The following is a 22,341-nucleotide window of genomic DNA, read 5'->3' on the forward strand; positions in this document are numbered from 1 at the left end:
CTGGAGCAACCAGACCAGCAGTGATGATTCTCGGATGTCGTCACAGAAGGACACAAGCCAGCGGCAAGTGACCTGACAACGTGCTGAGCAGCGAGCAGAAGGGCCCCACGCAGATCGTGGAGATGCTGGGAGACTGCACTTCGGTGCTAGAGCGGCTCAGGGTCGGGGCTTCTCGGACCCCAGAGCACTCACCAGAGAGTTACCTCGATGGTCGTGCTGGTTTTTAAGAGCGTGCAGGTTCTGATGATGGCCGGTCCCTCGAGGTCTCGTCGCACCCACAGATCACAGCTGAGCTGATGACGTGGGTAGAGGTCAGAGGTGCCAGGGAAGCCGGTTCTCGTCGAGCTGGGCCGTCGGATCCTTGAGGAAGGACTTGCAGCAAACCGCAGAGTTCTTAGATGGTGCCCGCTGATGCAGGGTGACTACTCCTTAGCCACAAGGGAGAAATCTTGAGAAGAGTCTTGAGTGTCCTTTCGTAGAAAGTAGTTCTTGATTCAAAGATGATCTAATTTGGAAGGGTCCCCGCTCCGGTCTTTATCCTAAAGAAAGGGGTGGGTACATGACTAGGTCCTGCCCTAAGGGTGGGACCAGGAAGGGGGGTAGTTACGCCCCTCTCCCCTGCCGGACTTTCCCCAGGCCAGGGCTGTCGCCCCTGGAACTGGTTCCAACCGGCAGATGCGTAGTGAGCACCGGGGTGCCACTCCGCAGTCACCTTCTCGCCAAAGCCCTACCTACCCAGAATACACAAACCCTGTCTGGGACGGTGCGAACAGCGCCCTCGACAGGAAACCCTTTGTCCAAGTGCTCCTCGCTGGAAGGACTCCCAGCAGCAGGAGGTCAGACTCGTGTCTGTGGTGGCAGCATCCATTTTGTGGAGCTGAGGCTTCAGTTAACTTTAACCGGGGTTCACAGTTACGTACATGTCGTGTCCCTCTAGAAGGGTGGGATGCTAACCTCATCGCCAGAGTTGGTGAGAGGGCAGCACCCCGATTCGTATGACACCTTACTCGACATGCCTTGATAACGCGACACCGGAGTTACCGATATGGTACGCGTTATCATGGAACAGCTATTGGGTCTTGATTCCGCAAGCTGCAACCGGGCTCGGCTCGGGCCTGAACCTAGCTCACACGAGCCCACGCACTCTGCCTTCAGGATTGTTAAGGCCTGCCATAGGAGTGACTGATAGGAACTCGGGTGTCCATTGTATGGTTAGATATAGAGCTACTATACCTAAAGCGAAGGGTGGTTACACGTCTTCGCCCCAGCTGTCGTGCAGCCAGTTGTGTCAAATTTAGGAGGCCAGCCAGGGGTGGCATAATACATGCTTCAGCCCCTGGCGGCCCTGGGTACACCTATGCCCTGCGTTACGGGGTCTGATAAGGTGGCCCAGTACCAATTGGTAAATGCACCTAGGGTACATATCGTAATTTAGAAAGAGAACAGCCAGGCTGTGGGTCTGATTAGCAGGCCCACAGCCAGAGAAAGTCGTAAACCAGTGAAACAAAAGCAAAAAATCTGGGTGATCATAGGATTGCAGACCCTACTCTCCTACAGAGTCTACCAAGAGATGTGTAGCACGAGCAGTGGGAGGAGCTGGGGCACATGTATACATGAAGGAGGATGCGGTTTCAGATTTATGTTTTGGGAGGGCTATATCGCAGTCCGGACAGGGGTCTTGCAAAAGAGCAGAGGGTGTCATGTGGTTTCCGGGGAGATGAGGTTACGTTAACATAAAAATAATAAAACCGGGCGCAGTGGTAGGCAGCACGGCGCCCAGGCACATTCATTAAATAAACAACAAAATAACGCATCGGAAACATAAAACAAGGCTACTGTAAACAAGCATGGTAGGCTTTCAATTTCGTCCAGAAAAAAAACCGAGAAAGGTGTCGTTCAGAAAAAAAAACGAGAAAGGTGCAGAGAACGCCGAACAAAACACAGCTTCCCTGCGAAATGGATGCAAAAAAAAGACAAGCTCTTGGCATTGCTGTTGGGGGGGGGGGTGGCGGGGGAGCGGGAACGCATTCCTTTGAAGTCTGATGGGGGGGGGGGGGCGGGGGACCGGCTTAGGAGCGGGTTCCTTTGTAGTCTGATGCCGAGGCTCAGACAAATGGTGGTGTGAGAGCTGCTTCCTTTGAAGTCTGATGCCAAGGCATGGTGTCAGATGTGGCTGGCGATGATGTGCACGCGCATAGCTCATATGAACGGTACGGGATCCGTAGCTATGTAGACGTTTCTTTTCTACTTACTATTATCTCGCCTATTTATCCCTGCGGAAGGAATAGGCGAGACCTAAAAATACGGGGAGCTCAGTTTGTCGAGGAGATTATACATGGAAACGATGTTGCCGCCTACTTACCCGCCTCACTCAATCTCAAAGGTAATGTGGAAATAGAAAAGGGGCAAATGCGCTTGCTATGATCAGGATGCAGGAAGTCGACATACCTGCCATCATAAAATGGGTTATTTCGTGTTAGAACTGATACATGTATGTACCCAAAACTACAAAAGATCTCCAAATTGAACTTCCATTTGAAGAAAACAGTATATATTTTTATTATATTAATAGATTTTACGATTTATAAACAAACATCACACATTATTATATGGGTATTATAGACCTTCTAGAAACATAAATGAGGAGCGTTACCTTTAAGCTTTCTTTGTGCATAGTACCTTATCATATAACATCGTTTTATCTCGGCCGTCTACCCTCCGTCGCTTTCCTCGCAAACAACTTGTTCTCGATCTAGCTTTGCACGTAGATCATTCGCAGCGCGTTCAGTGATTGGCCAGTCAGTTAAAGGCCGGCATTCGATTATTGTCCCGGGAAGCTCAGCTGGCAATCTGTAAATGTTTTTGTTTGTTGTAGAGTGACAGGAGTTCGTTCTCCCACTTACAGGTACGTGCTTCTGAGTCTAGGATCAAGGGTCGGATCATAATGTGTCACGATTGTTTCTAGCTGAGGTATTTTGTATTTATGCACTCATAATTCAGAGTGAATGCATTATTATTTCACAGTAAACTACCCCCACTCGAGACTTTAGCTGTAAAACATTTTTATAAGTAAAATTTTTGGCGGTCCTACCAAACTTATCTCGCAGGTGAAATAACCCGCACCTATTTCGGCTTGCTTCAGAGCTATTTTAAGCACAACAATGAATCGGATTGTACTGGGATATGGAAAGATTGCAAGTCATCCTGTGTCTGCTGTGAACAACTGACTCATCTAGTGAATCTTTTTCTTTCTTTATTTCTTAAAAAAAAGCCTTACAAGCACCAAAATGTAATGAAAGAAACGAGCGATGAACTAGTGTCCACTGAATGATTCATATTCATACCTCTCAGGTGCATTTGATTGAATTCAACAATTAAAGTTGGCATAGGTCTCTGCTGGATGTGGGGTTGTCAGAAAATTCCCAATGTTGTACCTTGTATATTCAATAAGTTGGTTCCTGTTTTCTTGTTTACCGTAAACTATATAGCATATATCAGTATGCCCTCTGTGTTCAAACTTATTTTTATTGTGCCAGGAACTAAGATAATGCAGTTTTTACTGTTTTTTCGGTACTCGACTCTGTTCCCCAATTTATTTGGGAGCTCGCCTTTCCAGGATTGGTAACTATAGTGATCGAATTGAAATTCCTGTGTAACCTGACAACTCATGTGAGTAGTTGATTCCATCATGGTTCCTTATTTCAGTAATGCTACATTTAGTTTGCTTTTCGCATTATATACCCAGAGTAAAATTAAAATATCGCAATGCAACAACAAACAGGCTAGAGTAAGACCCTTTTCGCAATGAAAGATAACGTGTGATGGGGTACAATTGTATTTCAAGTTGCTATGGGTGTTAAGAGTGCTTTTTTCATTATGTAAGCTGTACATCATCAAATGTAGACTTGTGTCAACGTGCAAACGTGTCCTAAAATCCAACTCATGGGACTTGAACGGCTAGGAGTGGTGTAGGCCTGATATGGACTTTAGTGGTCCCCCAACGGGAGCCGTCACTTCTGCCTAATCGATTAAGCTCAGTAGCAGGTGATACACATTATTGAAGGATGGCAGGCAAAGGGTTGTAATTTCAAAGCTTTATATAAAGAATTAATAGGCAGTTTACATAGAACACTACATAGGTAAATTCAGCAGTGAAGCACACAAATCATAAGTACAGATAATTCAGTACAGTTCTAAGTGAAACCTGACACAGATTTGCCATCCCAATCACCTGACTCTAACAACTCAGTTAATTCATGCATTATACTCGAAATGTTAGTAATATAGCTGTCAAGCTGCTTACCTACGCACAATATATAGGCACAGAACTCCCGAGCTTGAAGGACCTTGAAAACTCCACCTTTCTTCATGAGGAATAAATCCAGTGCAAGGTGATTTTGCATAATGATTGCTCCCATTGCAAGCAAGTCTTTATTAATCACTGTTAGATACACCTGCAGTGTAAGTGGCAAGCCGATCAACTAGGGTGAACACATTTCTAATCTTTAAATTGTTCAATGCCGCTCACATATATGGTATTAGCGCCTCAAAGATATCACTAAGGATCTGTTTACCCCTCTTTATGTATTGCTCAAAAGGAAAGCATGACTCATTAGTATGATAAAGCCTGCAGAAAACTAATGCTGCATAACAACTACTTGTCCAGTTGTGTAGTAGCTGGAAATAAGCTGACTTGCCACATACATAATAGATCCCTTTTATGCTCGCATTTTGGTTTGAAAAGCTTTTTTCCTTAACTAAATAGTTGTGTTCACATTCGCTCCATCCTAACTTCTCAAATGTCTCATTTACCTCTGGGTGCCGTATGATGCATAAAGGTCCCCTGCTAGTGACATCGGTGTTTCATCTAGGGAGCGGTTCCTTTACTCCTCTTTCTTCGATCCCTACCCTCTCATTTAATTAGTCTATCAATATCCTCTCATCTTGGTTCATTTTCCCTTTTACATCATGCATGCTGAGGTGAGTGATACTTGCGTTAGTCACAGGAGTAAATAATTTCATCATATATTCACGCTGATCCCTCGATCAAAACCTTTTGTAAGAGCTAAAAACATGTTTAGTAGCCCATAAATGAAGAATTGTATCACTGACAATTGGCATATCTTCTAATAGATCATCAAAGTTAAAATAAAACCGTTTGGTAGAATCCCGATGATAGAAAAGATTTAGGAAAACGGAAGAGGAAAAGGAGTAAGACAAAGGTAAGTGAAAATATGCTGCTCCGTAAGCTGCAGAAGCTGGAAGATAGGAGCAAACAAAGCAATCTTCCACTTCCATGACTTTCACATATTCAGCTAACATTTGATAATATACATTGTAACTATGAAAACACTCATAAAGGGGAATACGTTAGGTGGGGAAGGTCAAACTACAGGTTCAAGAGTGGAGTTGATAGGAATATTAGGGATATCTCCACACAACAAATAGACATCCAACAGCCATTTAAACATGGAAACAGAAATGGTGACTGTCAGGCTTGTAAGCAACATTTTGCAGCATTGTTGCACCATATTAACCTGATTCAGATCAAGGAAATCTCAGATACAAAGGTTACTCCTCTAGGTATTATCCTATTGCCTCCATCCTATCTCGAAAGCTACAGGGATTTTTATTTTGTGTCAACTCGAGGCCTAAAGGAGCTATCATCGTCTGACCGTTACCCTAACTCTCTGACCGTCCTTTCAACGATTATCAGTAGTCAATGTGAATAGGCTCCTGTTCTGACATATCTATGTTTCAGGGAAGCTTGTTGATGTTATGCAGTCATCAGATTCAAACTTGATTTTGGCTAGATATGTCCAGTCTGGCCCTGAATACGTCTGATTGATCTTTCTCTTCCTTTTGGGTCGCTTGGTATGATCACGTCCAGGCTTTCATCCACAATGTCAATCAAATCAACTTGTTCTTGGTCTTCTAACTCACTGTCTCCCTAATCATCTCTAGTCTCTTCTTAGAGGTCAACAGTCATTTTCGGTTTGCCGTAGTTTTTGGCCAACCATCTTCAGCTGAACCTGTACCTTTGGAAGTGGTTGAGATCTCTAGCTCTGATGAGGCTGACTCGCTCTCCTCGGTGGAGCTTCCATGTCCCACCTCCACTTCTGTTCCTTGCGTGGTTTGCAGCAGCAGATTAGTTTCAGCCTCCCATGAATTTCCACTGGATGCAAATTTTCAATCCAGTGGTCGGTTAATAAGTGGTTTCTGGATAACCGCACTCTTATCATCCTCTTGCTCAGAGTGACAATCGTCCGATGGAGACTATGGACCCTCAGCGGGGTCTTACTCTTCTTCCACAGCCTCAGACAGCTCAAAAATGGGGTGACTAAAGTAATTACTGGATTTTGGCTCTGCTTGTTCCTCTTCGTGCCTTGCCCTTTTGGTATGGGTATCCAGTTCGGCAGACCAGCACACTTGGCAGCTGTACTGGTTACTTAGATCACCTGGTAAGGCCCTCTCCAGCACTCCTCAAAACAGGACTTGAAGACATGTTTGTTGATGTGTATCCAATCACCAGGGTTCTAGTCATGCCCTGGGGACCCTCGGACAGCTGGCATAGTGGTGTCGACCTGATGAGAGGTAGAACACACCACATCAGAGAATAACTTGCAGTGCTCAAGGACCAGGTCATCTGTGATATTCACTAGAGCAGCTGCAGGAACAGAAGGAATTCAAATAGATCTCCCCATCAGCACCTCATGAGGAGACAATCCAGTTCTCTTACAAGGGGTAGTTCAAATACTCATTAATACAAAGGAAGGGCATTGGGCCATTTCAGCGACGTGGAGGCACAGGCTTTAGCCAGCTTAACTTTGTTTGTCCTGTTCTGTTCAGTCTCTCTACACCTCCTAATGCCTCCGGTCTGTAGCTAAAGTAGAATCTTTGGTCAATCCCTAAAGCTGTACACAGAAATTGCATTATCTCACTCTTGAAGTGAGTTTCTTTATCCGATTCAAGATGAACTGGCATCCCGAATTGCAGTATCCACTCCAGCAGCTGTTGTATGGCGAATGTTAGGCTGTCAAATCTTCTGGTAGGATATGCCTCAACCATTCATGAAAACAGGCTCGCAATCACCAGTATATACCTCAATTGGTTACATCAGGGCATCTCCACAAAGTCGATTTGGAGATGGTTGAAGGGACCATCAGACTTTCCAATGTGACTCATGGTCACTGCAACCCTATTCCCCACATTCTGTTTTTGGCAGGTAACACAGCGTTGACAAACATTTTCTGTTACTGATCTGAAATAAGTGTAATACCAATACAATCAGAAGATAGACGCTATTCTGTCTATGCCCACATGGGTTGGACCATGCATGTGTTGCACCATTGCAGGCAGGAGGGAATCAGGAAGAAGCAATTTTTCCTCGCTCGCTGCACACACAAATGTCACTAGCATCCCTCATATATCCCATCCTTTCCCATCTGGCTTTCTCTAACTCTGGTGCAGCATGTTGCAGTTCTCTCAACTCACTGAAAGTATGTACAGTATTCAGTGACATGTTGGATACAGTCTCTCCTTCTGCATTACAATTAAATAGAAGGTGCTGGACTGGAGGGCAGAATCAGGAAATCTTGTCAGCATAACAGTTGCCTCTGGTGACAAAATAACTACCGCTCACTCTTGCGTGTAGCACACTTTACCACAGCAATTTCTTTTGCAACTCATCTAACAAATATCAAACATACAGCCCATTCCAGATAGGGGTGCCGGCTGATGTAAAAAAATCCTTGATGCAATCACAACTGGTCGAAAGTGTGCACAACGCTAAACCCATGCTGGTGGTCAGTGCAAATAGTGACTTGCGGCCCTTCTGAGGTTCAGCAGACTGGTAAGGGCAATCAGCTTAGCCACTTGTGCAGACGTTACATAGAACAAGTATGATATACAGCATAAGGTTCCTAAAAAAATAGTTTGTGGCCAAGGACAACACCTTTTCATGTTTATTTTGTCCTTGGGACAAGTAGACCCAACACCCTTCAGCACAAATTCTTTGGTTGCCAGTTTACAGTAACACATTTTGGTTTAGGGAAGGGCATTGTTTGCAGTTACGGTAATATTTGGGAACATGTGTTAATGCTGTTTTAACTTGTGTTTATGGTTCATTAATGCAATGCCTTTATTAATAGGGTGTGCACTTATAAGCTCGGACCGCATTACTGACTGTGATTCCATTATAAAAAATGTGTACACATGTGTCCAAAGTTAACCAATGTAAGGCTATGTATAATGCTCCCAGAATGCACTCTGATTAGATGCAAATATTTGCAAAAGCTTGAAAGCAAGATTGATTATTCTTTGCTTTCAAAATAAAATGTTCACAAAAAATGCAACTAGGAAAATGAATTTCACTTAACTAAAGTGAACTTTTAGATACCATTTCTAGTCAAATGTGTTGATCGATGGTAGTATTTCCAAAATGGAAAAATAAGTTTAACCAGTTTTAACAAGATTATGAGAAACATAAAAATAAACAAGCATTGGCACAGCCAGAAGGTCTCACATTGGTTGTCAGCCTTTTGGTTTTGTGGATGTAGGTCTTCTTTTGACATGGTTTTTGTAAAACTTTATTGTTGTGGGAGCTGCTGGGACCTCACTATTATAACAAAGTTTGGCAAAAAGCAAAAGTATTTTTATATCTAAAAAAATCACACAATACCATTTGAGGTGGGATTCTGAGTAGTCCCAGAAAAACTGTGCGATTACGTGGAATTCGGCCAACAGGCAGAAACTATGTAGCTTGTGTTGCAATTTAACCCCAGTAGCATGAGCAGTATTGAAAATCGGCTCCAACGGCACCAAGCATTATGCAAAGTGCTGGCTATTGAAGGTGATTTTGCTGCTGTTCGACCAGAAAATCTACTTGAGCGACAGCAAATCTACTTGAATGACAGTCCTCTGACCGCAACAGCCAGTGTTAGAAAATCACGCTAGGGGATGACAAATCTCGCTCGTCAACTCGCTTTTTCGGGAGCCTTGCAGGAGTAAAGGTCTGCCACACAATGATCGGTGGAATTTGTCTAGAGCTCCGCATTAAAAAGTAACATGGAGTGGCCAAAATTCTGTCAATTCCACAGGCGGAGCAGTATATTACGCCCACCTTGAACAGCCACAGTACTCACTATATCTGAACAAAACTACTTTGTGTGGTGTTATGTCTCTTGTGAAAGAGCAGAATGCGGTCACTCACAGTGAAGCCAGCTGATGGATAGAGAGAGAGAGAGCGAGAGAGAGAGAAAGATAGGGGATATTTAATAAAAACAAAAGATCTTGGCTAACTCCAGACCTATTTAGAAACCCAATTCTTAAAGCAAGTCACAAAAGGGCACCTATGGTATAATGTCCTTGCATTACTGCTGCTTTATGGCTTTCACGCATTCACAAGAATTTAAAGAAGTAGGATAGGCAATCGTACTCCCAGAAAATGTTTGTGAGCTACATTTTAGAATGAGCTAATATGCATGCGTAGGTTTGCTCATGTGAAGATCTGTTGAGCGTTTACAAGTTCACTTTCCCTCCAACCACTTTTTCCCAACCCTGGAAGAAGTTTTACTTCTGCCCTCGTCGAGAGTAAATTTCCAACCTTTCTCAGTATGGAAAAAGATAAGAGAAGATGTGGTGAAAACCCCTAAAACATGCTAGTTAGTAGGTATGCACAAACTCAAAAGGGCATTCCATCCCTGGAACTATTGCTTGCTACTGCTTCCAGCTCCAGTATGTAGACCTGCAAGAAGGTGGCAAAATAAGGGAATTGCTAATATTAAAACCCTACTATAGTATGAAACCTGACATAATCAGAGATGCTTTTATCAGAGCTCTTATATTATGAGGTTGCTGCCGTAATTTGTCGCCAGACTACATGGCATCAAAGAGACAGGTGGATTTTTTATTTACAGGACAAGCAGATTTATAAAGGAACCTGTCCCATGGACAAGTAGATATTTTATTACATTCCATACCCCTGATAAGTAGCTCTTAAAAGGCCTCATTGGTTCCTCAGACAAGACCCATCAACAAAAAGGTTATGGTTAGACTCAGAAAGGGATGCATCTAGTATGTCTGGTCTCAGGTTTGTTCACAACTAATCGTTGTCGAATTCACCCTTGTAGTACCCCTGTGAAGTGGACAACAGAGAGGCAGGATTTAGTGTGTTGCATTTACGAATGGACACATTTCCTGTGCCAAAATGATTCTCTCACTGGAAGTTTGGCAGCTGTTTGTCATATGTTGAGTTCTGGTACAGATCATGAGGATCTCGATTGAGTGGGGGACCGATTACAATTAAGGGGTTACCCATCACTAGCCCCTCAGTTTGCTGAATGGTAAGACCTGCCCTGCAACCTCTTTGAGAAAAACTGATAAATCTGCAGCCACCAGATCAAGAGTCTCCTCATGGGCTTGTGTTAATACAGACAGAGCACACCCATGTCTTTCGTGACAGAGGAGCACACATTCTTTCGTATAACCTGTCATTCCAAGATCTGGATCGCTACAAAGCCGATTTATGAGCTCCTGGAAGGCTTCCAACTTTTCATTATCCCTCAGTACCGGTTCATTGACATCAGTATGTTTCAGCCTTATCAAAGTACCAGTAGACTACCACGCCCAAAAATATTTTCACTTCTCTCGGAGTGGTTGGAAACTTCATCTTAAGAACCATCTCTTTGCACTCATTGGACACTCTCCTCCACTCCTTTGTCTATCTGAAGTACCAAGCACATGACTTAATTCTGACAGTAACGTAATTTCTCGCAGGAGACTTTATGCTCATTCACGTGCAAGTGGTTGAGCAAAGCAATCGTGTCTTGTTTGCAAGCTTCCTTAGTCACTGAGGCGATTGAAAGATCGTTGTTGTATTGTATTAATGTCAAGCTACATGGTAGTTGCAGAGTCTCTAGGTTTATTTAAGGTTTAAGGTCCAGATGTACGATCGTTATTTGCGGTTGCAAAGGGATTTCGGCCTCTTTGCGACAGCAAAATAGGTTAGCTCAATGTACTAACCCTATTTGTGAGTTGCTGACCTATTAGCAACTCGCAAAATAAGGTTAGCGACTCGCTATTTGGAAGGGGCATGGCAAGGGGGTCCCTTCCTAATAGCAAGTCCTTACCTAATGATTGTTTTGCGACTGCAATTGCAGTTGCAAAACACTTGCAGTTTACCACTCTTCTCAGAAGGGTAGTAAAGCACTCGCAATCAAGAAGGGGTCCCTAGGGGACCCCTTCCCCCTTGATAACAACAGAAGAAATAGTAGGAGTCATAAAGAAAATGCGCTCCAGTGGTGCTCCTGGACCCAATGGTATCCCCACGCAGGTGCTCAAAGCCTGTGCACAAAAATGGGCTCTGATACTGACCCCTCTTTTTGAGGATGCAATACTAGGACACACCATCCCAACCTCCTGGCAAGGTTCCCTCCTTGTCCCTTTCCACAAAAAAGGCTCACGTTCCAACCCCGATAGTTATCGGATGATAGCCCTACTTGATGTGGATGGGAAGGCTTACGCAAGTATACTCTTAAAAGAACTTACAAAATGGGTGGAAGCGGAAAACCTAATCCCCTGCACCCAAACTGGTTTCCGAAGAGGCTGCCACATCGAGGACAACTTGATTTCCATAGTCCACCTGATGGAAACAACCCTTGCTGCAAAAGGCAAGTCAATGTACATGGGATTCATCGATTTTCGTAAAGCCTTCGACACCGTCAGCCGGCCAAAATTGTGGGAAAAACTGGCTATATGGGGTATTTCACGGGTGCTACTAAATGCACTGATAGCCCTACATACGGACACCTGGGTTAAAGTCAGAGTAACATTGAAATGGTCTGCCTCCAATAAAATCTATACAAATAGAGGCCTAAAGCAAGGGTGCATTCTTGCACCCCTACTCTATAACCTACACCTCGCAGACCTTCCAGAATGGTTGTGCTGATCCAGAGCTTTTCCCCCAGGAATCGGTCAAAGAATAATCCAAATCCTGCAATACACAGACAATACCATTCTTTTAGATCAAACCTTGGTGGGCCTCCAAAGACTGCTCAATTCCCTGGCTCAGTACTGTAACAACAATATACTTGAGATAAACGTTAGTAAAACCAAAGTGATGGCAATCTCACCTGCGAAAACAAAAAAGATCACGTGGTTCATAGAAGGGAAACCACTGGAGACTGTTGCTGCATATAAGTATCTGGGCGTCTGGATTGATCATAAAGGGAGATGCTCGGTGCATACAATTGAGATGCAGGCAGTGGCTCGTAGACTAGAAGGGGCCTTCATGCGATCGAAGAGTGCTCTGCATTCCCAGGACTTAGTCCCAATGATAAAATTGATCAACGCAAAATTTCTCCTTACAATTCCCTTTGGTGCAATCATTTTCAAAGATAAAATGAATAACTGGCTAGATAGAGCACAATCATCGTGCTATCGTAGAGTTTTTCGATTGCCAAACTCGACTTCCCACGCCCAGATCCGGAAAGAGTTTTCTTTATCCTCCATGCACTGGATCATGGGCGCAAGATACGTCTCATATTTACTAAAAGCGAAACAAGCCGAACCCCATACGCTAAAGAGCTGCATATGGCTCCTGCTCAGTAATCCAACTACATCGTGGAATAAATATCTGACATTCTGCCTCAAATCCCTCGAAGCGGAGGACATTTGGTCCTTTCCTTTGTCCAACGAAACGAAATCAAAGCTTCTAACTAAGCAAGCTAAAATTCTATCAAATGAATCGGATACGCAACGTGTACTTCAGCTCTCTCATGGCACTTGGGCTGCCAAACTGTATGCCCCGAAAACCCTACCATCTTACCTCGCATCAGCAATGAAGCCGTATATTAAGCATCAATTAATGAGATTTCGTTTCGGCTTAATTCCGCTGAAGGCATACAAGTTTGGCCAAGGATATATGAAAGAAGCTTCTTGCTAGTGCCGTTTCTGCAATCAGGGAAAGGAAAGCCTGATCCACGTTTTGTGCATTTGTCATCGTCTTCGAGTACAAAGAATATTCTGGCTGAGACCAATTTGGCTTCTTCTAGGCGTCGGGACATGTCAAGAAGCACTCGAGGCCTGTATGAGGGAGGATTCGCCACAGATGGCAACTCGCTTTGTAAAATTCATCACAGAAATCAACTCCTTGACTCTACCATCTGATCAAGCTTGAATTTCAATCCCCTCTAAGTGACATTCCTGTGGCCTCTCTGCCCTGCCTTCCTTTTTCCCTACCCATTAATCCTATAGTTTCTTTTAATAGTCTGGAACTCTTTCTTTACTTAAACAGTCATTCTTGTATAGAAATTATTTTCTGGACTCAACCATTTTGATTAAGCTTGAATTTTAAGCCCCGCTTAGTGATATTTCTTTGGTTTTTCTGTTTTCCCTTCCCTTTTCCCTTCCCATCAATCCGACAGCCCATTTTAACAGATTTGAATTCTTTTTTACCCAAACAGTCATTTTTTGTATGTGCATATTGCAATGATTTTAAATAATTGTGCAATAAATTCTTTTTTTTTTACTTCCCCTTTGTGAATGGATGCTCAAATATTTTTGAAGAGCAGGCAGTGGTCCCAGGGACCACTGCATACCCTTAAAAAATGAAACTGAAAAGTTTCATTTTTCTTTTTGAAATGCATCCTTTTTCCTTTAAGGAAAACGGGCTGCATTGAAGAAAAAAAAAATTCTGCTTTATTGACAAAGCAGTCCGAGACATGGTTGTCTGCTGACCCCAGCAGGGCACCATCCCTGGGAGTGCCAGCCATTCCCAATGGGGTCGTAAATTGTGACAGCCTCATTAATATTCATGAGGCATGCAATTTGTGACCCCATTGGGAATCGCAAACCGTGTCTTGTGACACTGTTGTTCTTTGAATTTTGAGACTTGCAAATTGCGAATCGCAATTTGTTGCAATTTGCGAGTTGCAAAATTTAATGGTCACACATCTGGCCCCACATCTTTTTATTGTTTTTAATACTGGAGAAGAAGAATGCAAAGACATCTCACCTACATCCACTAGCCGGTGAGTTTAGGTTCTTTTTGAGTATCTGATTGAAATAGTATGTACTTTGTGTATAGTCGTGTGGCACCCCGCACCACACGAGGGTCGTCTCTTGGAATGGGACCGCAAACAAGAACTGGTTGTCTTTATCTAATGGGATGAGGAAGGCTTGACAGAGGTCAATGATGGTGAACCACTCAGCCTCTGGGAGAATTTGGAACAGGATCACAGTAGGATTCGGTACCACAGTATAGCACCAGGAGTGGGTTGGGACTAGGTCAATTTATATTTGGGGAAAACAGTTTGGACCATGAAGGTGCAGTACACTGTTCTACCGCCAATTAGTTTGTTAATTACGAGTAAACTCCAATCGAACTATCAGCTCTGCTACCAGATCTGTCAGCGTGCAGACTTATTCTAAAATTCAACTCGTGGGGTGCACCAACGGCTAGGACCGGGAGTAGTGTAGTCCCAATACAGACTTTGGTGATCCCCAACTGAGCAGTTACTTCTGTCTAATTGATTAAGCTCAGTGGCAGGTGAAAACCATTCTTGTAAGGATTACAAAGGGTTGTCATTTCAAAGCTTTATATAAAGATTTAATAGGCAGTTAACATAGAACATGCCATAGGTAAATTTAGCAGTGAAGCATATGAATCATAAGTACAGTTCTAAGTGAAATCCGGCATAGATTTACTTCTTAGGTGGAGGAAAATTATCTCCTGTACATAGAAATTTACCCGTCATTTCATAGGACTTTATGCAAAGACATTCATACATTCTTTTATGAGTACAAGGTTCTCAGGACTTGCACCAAGAGGGAACAAGTAGAAGGTAAAACCAAAGGGGATGATGGACGGAGTGTTGAACATTGCAAGCACTCACCCCCAGTCAACTGATCTGGGTTTAATCCATCATCATTATTCAGCCCACTCCGCCACCCCAGTTCAGACATAGTTATATGCAAATCAGTCTGACCCTGTACCTCATGGGAACAATTCAGCCCGAACTGCCAAGCCATGTCTTCCCGGGACCGGAAACAAGCATCCTGGGACCGGTTTCAGGCTCACAGCCAGGCTATCTTGAATCCAGTGGCAAAGTGAGCAAGGGACCCAGGTCTGGGCCTACCCTGCCAACTTAGGTTGAACAAAGCAAAACCAAAGGGGATGATGGATATGAGTGTTGAACTTTGCAAGCACTCACCCCCAGTCACCTGATCTGGGTTTAATCCATCATCATTCTTTAGATCAGTTGACTGGGGGTGAGTGCTTGCAATGTTCAACACTCTGTCCATCATCCCCTTTGGTTTAACGAGTAGAAGGTAACATTTTACTATTGAATGCATTTAAAGTTTATCTCATGATGCATTGAGTTTGCAGGCATTCTCACGGTGTACTTGAGCATCCAAGTTGATATATTGTTAAATAACGTAAAGTGAGGGAAAGTCTCTTGGAACATTCTCTGTTTATTAGTGTGAGTCTCACAATTTTTTATTTTAGGACAAGAAGAACAGCAATAGTCAACATGTAATATTTTGTAACGTCGGTGCAAGATGGAGAACATTAAGAAGTGCTGAATTTTTGATATTGTATAGTTGATATGTTTAGTGTGTACAATTTAGTTTTTACTACTCTTTTAAGTTAAATTGACTTCCCATCAAACGGGGATATTGTCTCCAAATTCATCATTGCACATTTAGACACTCTTGGTGGATGAAAAGTCACACTGTGTACAATGCACTTTGAACTTGCAGTCTTCAAGACGGCCTCGCACTTTCCCAGTAAGAACGTTAACCCACTGAGCTTGGAATTTGGAGAGCAGTGTAACATGCTGATTTTATTAGCAGTAATGTTCCTTGCTGCAGTGATTCTTCTTTGCTCGAGTACATACTATTTGAGGTTGTCACAGTTGGTGCCCAGGCACAACGTGACTAACCAAAAATTAAGTTGACCTCCTCCCAACCTTTACTGATTGAAGCAGGTGAGAATTGTCACCGGATATCCTGAGAATAATAAAACTTTAATGTAAAGCGACACATTTACCTAATGAAACATTTATAGCATAACAGGAGAAATTAATTTAAAAAGAACAGTCTTTAAAATCTTAAATCCAAAACCCCTGGATTTCAAGGGTTGACACCTTCCCAAGAGAAAAATACAGAGCATATGTAGTTGTTTCCAGAGTGTGCAAATACCCGAATGTGAACCTGAATAGAACTGTAAACAAAATTGTATGTATTAATTTGTAACATGACTTTAGTTTACTATAATTATTTGTCATGAATCATTAATGCTGCTCTAGTACACGTTTAAAATTGCTTTCTATTTATATTTGCTGTTTGAAATATGTACAGATAAAGGTAAAAATATTGGCTTTAAGTGATTTTGCTGGTTTTGTTACCGGCTGGGACATAGAAAATTCTGGTGATGCAGATAGAAAGCAATCCAGGTGACAAACCTATGAATTTATGATCCATCAAATCGAAACTGACGGGCTGGGTAATCTCCAATGGTAACCTCGTTGTCTGAGATACCTTGGCATGAAGGTATATCATCCCCAATTTGACTTACAAGAAGAAAATATTAGGGCCACTATAAGATCATCGAGGACCAATATAGACTTCTGGAAAACCTTACAATTGTCCGTGGCTGGGAGGGTGACGCTTTTTAAAATGGTGGCACTCCCACGCCTGTTGTATTTCTGCACGACATTGCCTGTGTGGGTACCGAGGAAACAGTTTGTTGAACTAGATTCCCTTATATTATCCTTCCTATTGGGAAATGGCAGCAAACGGGTGGCCCTGGCGACGATGAAGCGCTCAACTGATGACGAAGGGCTTGCAGTCCCCGACTTTGAGGCATAATATTTAGCAGGGCAGCTGATGTGGTTCACACAATGGATAGCGGGGCAACAGACACAGGAACGGGAGATTGGGCCCTTCATACCAGAACTTGATAAGCTTCTACGGCTTCTACTATCGAACATGGGAGGGAGCCCGCCTGAAGTGAGCTTCCCGTATTCACTTGACCTACCCATGGCAGTGTTACAGATCCTGCTGCACGAGGGACAGTGGGAGAGCATTGGCACTGGATACAAGTGGGAGGGACTAGGATAGGGAACCTTTACAGAGAGGGGGGACTCCTCCCTTTTGAGGATTTCAGAGAGAGATTGGGCCTTCCTCCATGCCACTTCTTACTACACAGGGGGGTGACAGCCACCATACAACAGCACTGGTGCATGGGCACCACGGAACCAAAACATCACAATACTTGAACAGGCACAGTGGGAGGTTGAAATAAAGCAGTTACAAGCATCTATAGAGCGATAGGAGGCGATACACCACAACCACTGTACGAATTGAAGGACTGCTGGATGGCGGACTTAGACACCCGATAGATGACAAGGACTGGGATAACATCCTGGCCAGGAACCCCCAGGTATTGAGAAATGCGAGCTTTAGGCTAACACATTTCTACATGCTGCATAGTGCATACCTCACCCCAGGACACAATAAGAAATACTTCCACAGGGAGGATGCGGGGTGCCCGCGGTGTGGTGAACTTGGAGCGGAAATGTTCCACATGATCTGGGCATGTCCAACACTGCACAGGTACTGGGACGAAGTCACAAAAACAGTGGCGGCTATCATTGAGAGGCCTGGCCCCTGTTCACCGGCCGACTGCCTCCTCAGTCTGTTCCCCCACACTTCCAAAACAAGGGTTAGTAGCCGATTCCAAGACCTGACCTTTATCCTAGCTAAACAGGAATTAAGGATACACTGGAAAGCACCAGGAGGGCCTTGAAGAATAATGTGAAAAATGACCTAGAGAGATGGGCTGGATGTGAAGGGAGGGTTTTGCCTAGGAACGCCTGGAGGGGGATCGGCTTGATTGAGAGAGCCAGAGCCTGAGAGGTGCTGGTGGATAGCATGAAAGACCCTGAGTTGGAATCAGGAGACCCTACACCACTAAGGCAGTCTCTAACCTGGGAGCCTGACACTTCCGGGCCCAGGGTTGGGGCTATGAGAGAAGATCCAGGAGAATAGAGGGTAGCCAACAGGATGAACTTGTGTGATGGGAGGGACTAAGATGGAAAAGGAATCTGGGGTGTGAGTAGGAGTAATCTTGTTACATTCCTAAGGCACAGTAGCGACCTGTGGTAGGGGGAAGGAGGCGGGAGTTGAAAAAGAGGTGACTAACACAGGTAATGCTAATGCACGTTGTCTCGTACAATGTAATGTTCCTTTGCTCATCGAATAATCATGAAAGGAAAGATCTGTTAAAAAGGTGTGCAACACATGTTAGCCAGCGACATGTGTTGGGCGAGGGTGCAAACAAATGCCCGGGGTGTATTTTTATGACCCCTCTTGTCTACTACAGGCAACCTTTTATTAGGTCAAGCAGCAGTGCTGTGAACTATAATTTGTGGCACATTAATTTTGCCAGTGACTGTTTTACAAAAGTGACGGTTTTGCAATTATTTTAGTGAATTGAAAAAATCACAAAATCCTGGCGGATTACAGTGGTAAACATATTATTTCCAAAGTGGTAATTGCACCAGGTAATAATTTCTGATTAGAAAAACTCACTTAAAAAACCTCATGGGTTAAATCTGTATCCGAATTTAAAAATAGATTTAAACATAAACTACCATCTGAGAACTGTTGCTGGAATCTGCCCTCCAGCTACTGGACCAACCAGATCCGCTCCACAATCTCATCTCAGAAAGTGTAGAAAGAACTTGTATGCCAGTATACTCATTACAAGCCTCAAATATACTTGTGGATTTTCCAGAGGGAGACATTATTTCCTCTTTGAAAACTAAACTCTTGAAAAATTAGCATGTCCCTTAGAAGCTTCTAGAGAGCATATTTGATGGCACACTAGGAACAATGGAATCTACCATATACATTTGTTTGAAAATGAATGGAAAGTGGGGGCTGTACCTTGTATGATTGCAGCAATTGCTTTTGTCCAGGTCCAGGTCTCACAATCAAAACCCAGGAATTATCTCCAGTAAAGAGGATCATGTTCTCCTTTACGAAAACCCTTGTGCTTGAGAAATACATGCCTGGAGTTAAAAGTTTTGATCACATCACTCCAGCTCTCAACTGCCTCAATTGGCTTCCCATGGAAGGGAGATGTATCTATAAATTGGTCTGCATCACACACAAAACCCTTCACTCTCCTGACCCCAACTATTTAAATAACAAACTGAGTAGAGCAGGTCAATCCAGAACACTAAGAAGCTCCAACTCACTCCTTCTTATTCCTCCGAAATTGAAAAAGAAAACCACCCAATACTGATCGTTTTCTGGCAACGCTCCCAGGATATGGAACACTCTACCTGGAGTCCTCAGATGCAAACCTCCTTCCCCTGTTTCAAAAGGGACCTGAGACTCCATCTCTAAACAAATACTATCATGACCAACATCAACCAACCTAGTCTTCTTTATCCGAGTAGTCTCCTTTCTCTCTGGACACTCAAGAATAGTGGGTAACCGGACCATGTCACTCTCGCCTTTTCTTTTATTGCTCTCTCCCCCTCCACTCCACTGCATATTTACGTCCCATGCTGTATTTTTTTTCCTGTGGTTTGCCTACTATGTAATATATTATCCTTCTGCTGTTAACTATGTGTATGTAAAGCGCTCTTATACTTACGGGTCAAGCTAGCGCTATTTAAACCTTTAAATAAATAAATAAATGCCCTCACTCTCCGCCTACCCAGAAGGACTTTGTTGGTAAAACACCACATGTTAAGCCTGTTGTATTGCTTTAGCTTATCGATGAGGGATCACACATGAAATACAATATATCGTTCAGTCAGGCATCATTGAGCATTCTTGGACAGACTTGAATTCCCCTACTCTAATGGCATTGATGTGCAACTGGCATTTGTGATTCTGATTTGATTCATGCAAAGCCACAAACCTTTCACAGTTCTGAAAATTCTCATGGTCTATGAGGGGATAGAGATCTTTCACCAAGTTGTCTTTTAATTGACCTTCAACCCTACTATACACTGATAGATACACTTTGAGTGGTATCATAATAAAACCCAGCATTCTTGATCAGCCTCTAATTCATTCAAATTAGCAACATTACCATTTGAACTCTGTGATGCTCTGACCACCTCTCAAAGGCTCAGGTACTGCTTATTGGTTTTCCATTTGTAGTATCCCTCCACCTACATCAATGTCATTGTAGTGTATAGTTGTGACTATCTAGCTGGATTGTTCCCTCTCCAATAATATTGAAAATCCTGTGTTGTACTAAACTGACTGCCTTTCAAGGAAATGCATCCTAGGGGAAACCAAAAAGATTTTTCTCAGAAATTTCATAGTAGGTGGACAAATTCAATAACCAATGGACAGTATAGAAAATAATCTCGCTATCAATCTTCCCATAGCTAAAAGGCAGAAAGTTTGTGGTCAGTTGGTACTTACAGTCTATTCCATATTTCGCAAACCCGTTCTGCTTTATTTCAGATTTCTTCCAGAAATCTTCTCTGAGACAACTGCCCTGGATTCCTTCTGCTGAGGTGGCGTGACAGAACCTTTAGATCATTCTGTGTTCAGACCTAGTGTAGGTATATCTGGATATCATTAAGCAGTTCTATCCCTCTAGGTGTTGCATCAGACTCTGCCTTCCCAGGTGGGAGAGTATGAGGAGCATCTACTTTTCTTATTCCAGCCGAAGTAGTTACTGCTTTAACAATATTTTTCTACAAACAAATAATGATGACTGACCCTCAAATGGACTGTTGAGACACTTTGCTATTTCTTGCTCAACTGGAAATTGAAATTACTGACTGTACATCCTTAGTGCCTATATCCAGTATGGATTCCTATGACTCTATCCTTTATTTCATTACAGTTCAAAGAGCTGGTCACAATAACTTATTCTTGGTTTATCGTTGTAGATTGCTTCTGAGGTTGCCCAGTGGCAATGTTCTAGACTGGGCTAGAGGAGGGCCCTGATTGAGTTATGCCTGTCACAGCACAGTAGTCTCTTGCTTGCTCTGAACTGTTATTTGGCGCTTGTCCTGACTCCTCCTTGTATGATACAGCTATTTCGAGTCAACCAGCAGAACACTAGGAGAGCAAACCAGGAGACTTGTTGGGAAGGAGGAAAAAAGAGGTTCAAAATGGGAACTCCTAAATCAAAAGGCTCCATACAGACAAGGCAAAATCATGTCTTGTAATTACCTACACTTAACATGACGGCGATATTCACTGTCCTACGCCTACCCTTCACTTGGCCTAAAAGCCACATGGAATAAATGAATGCTCAATTAGTATGCAGTGACTTATTTGGGTGAAGGAGACATCTGTCGCAGGAAGTCAGAAAAAGAAGTGGTGCAGGAAACAAGGTGACCGTGAGATCAAGGTGCCACACATGTTCTTTAGATGTTTCTTCATTTTTTCCTCCTTGTGACTTGTTAGATGTGCCGATGTTGCTGGTTCACCGCTGTCTTTTTGCCCTCCTCCTCACCACCTGATATGTTCAGCATAGCTTGGCGAAAATGAGTCTGTATGGCCTCTGTGCTGCTCTACAAACGTTTGTAGGTCTATATTGCAAAAGGGCACAAAGTAGTCTCTCCTCATCTCTCTGCTGTATTCTTCTAAATATGTTTGATAGTTCAGTTTTTCTCCCTTACCCATAACATGAAAAAGTAACAAGCCAATGGAGTTGCATTTGCACACTTCAGGTGCATGTGCTTTTTTCATGCTCTATTGGTGAATGTGCACACTTTATTAGTTGTAATGATAGAGTGGCTAATTTCATGTTCATGTAAATCATTGAAAAAGTAACAGAAAATGACAATAAAAACTTCTGGTAATAGGCGGTCAAGGTTTCAATGAAAGCCAGGAAAATAGGCAGGTCACGCACTTTAGCTGTTTAAAGCTGTTTCAACAACCTTCACCCCTCTGTTGATGGTATGTGATCTTTAACAAGCTCAGCATAACACACACATTGTGGACTGTTCATGCTAGACGGCACAAGGGCAGCTGAACCTGACCATGGAAAATGAAGCTCATAATAGAAAAGGAGTATAATTTGAGTGCTGTGAGAGACAGATATGTGTGGAAGAGCATCTCAAAGACTTGGGCGGAGAATTTCCAATCCCACTCTGTGCATTTTGTGGGCTTTGGGATAACCGGTCAAGGCAAGAGACCTATGCCAAGGAGGTAGATCAGAAACTGGAATGTAGAAGTCCACTTGCACTTGATATGGAAAACTGGGAATATTTGTATCAAGATTTCAAGGTGACGGAAACCAGTTTTTAACAATTCCTGATGAGCTAGGAGCTCAGGGCCCGATGATGA

At 43.2% G+C, this 22,341-nt stretch overlaps 1 protein-coding gene across 1 annotated transcript in view; it reads left to right on the top strand.

Moving 5' to 3' along the window:
• Positions 1-2,818: 2,818 nt before the first annotated feature.
• Positions 2,819-22,341, top strand: part of LOC147731035 (uncharacterized) — a 212,417-nt gene continuing 192,894 nt past the window's right edge. Inside the window, exon 1 of the mRNA XM_086958670.1 lies at positions 2,819-2,905. The gene's annotated coding sequence lies outside the window, so the exon portion shown is untranslated. The remainder of the gene's footprint in view (positions 2,906-22,341) is intronic.

Source organism: Lissotriton vulgaris, chromosome 2_1, assembly GCF_964263255.1.
Source record: "Lissotriton vulgaris chromosome 2_1, aLisVul1.2, whole genome shotgun sequence".
Classification (NCBI taxonomy): domain Eukaryota; kingdom Metazoa; phylum Chordata; class Amphibia; order Caudata; family Salamandridae; genus Lissotriton; species Lissotriton vulgaris.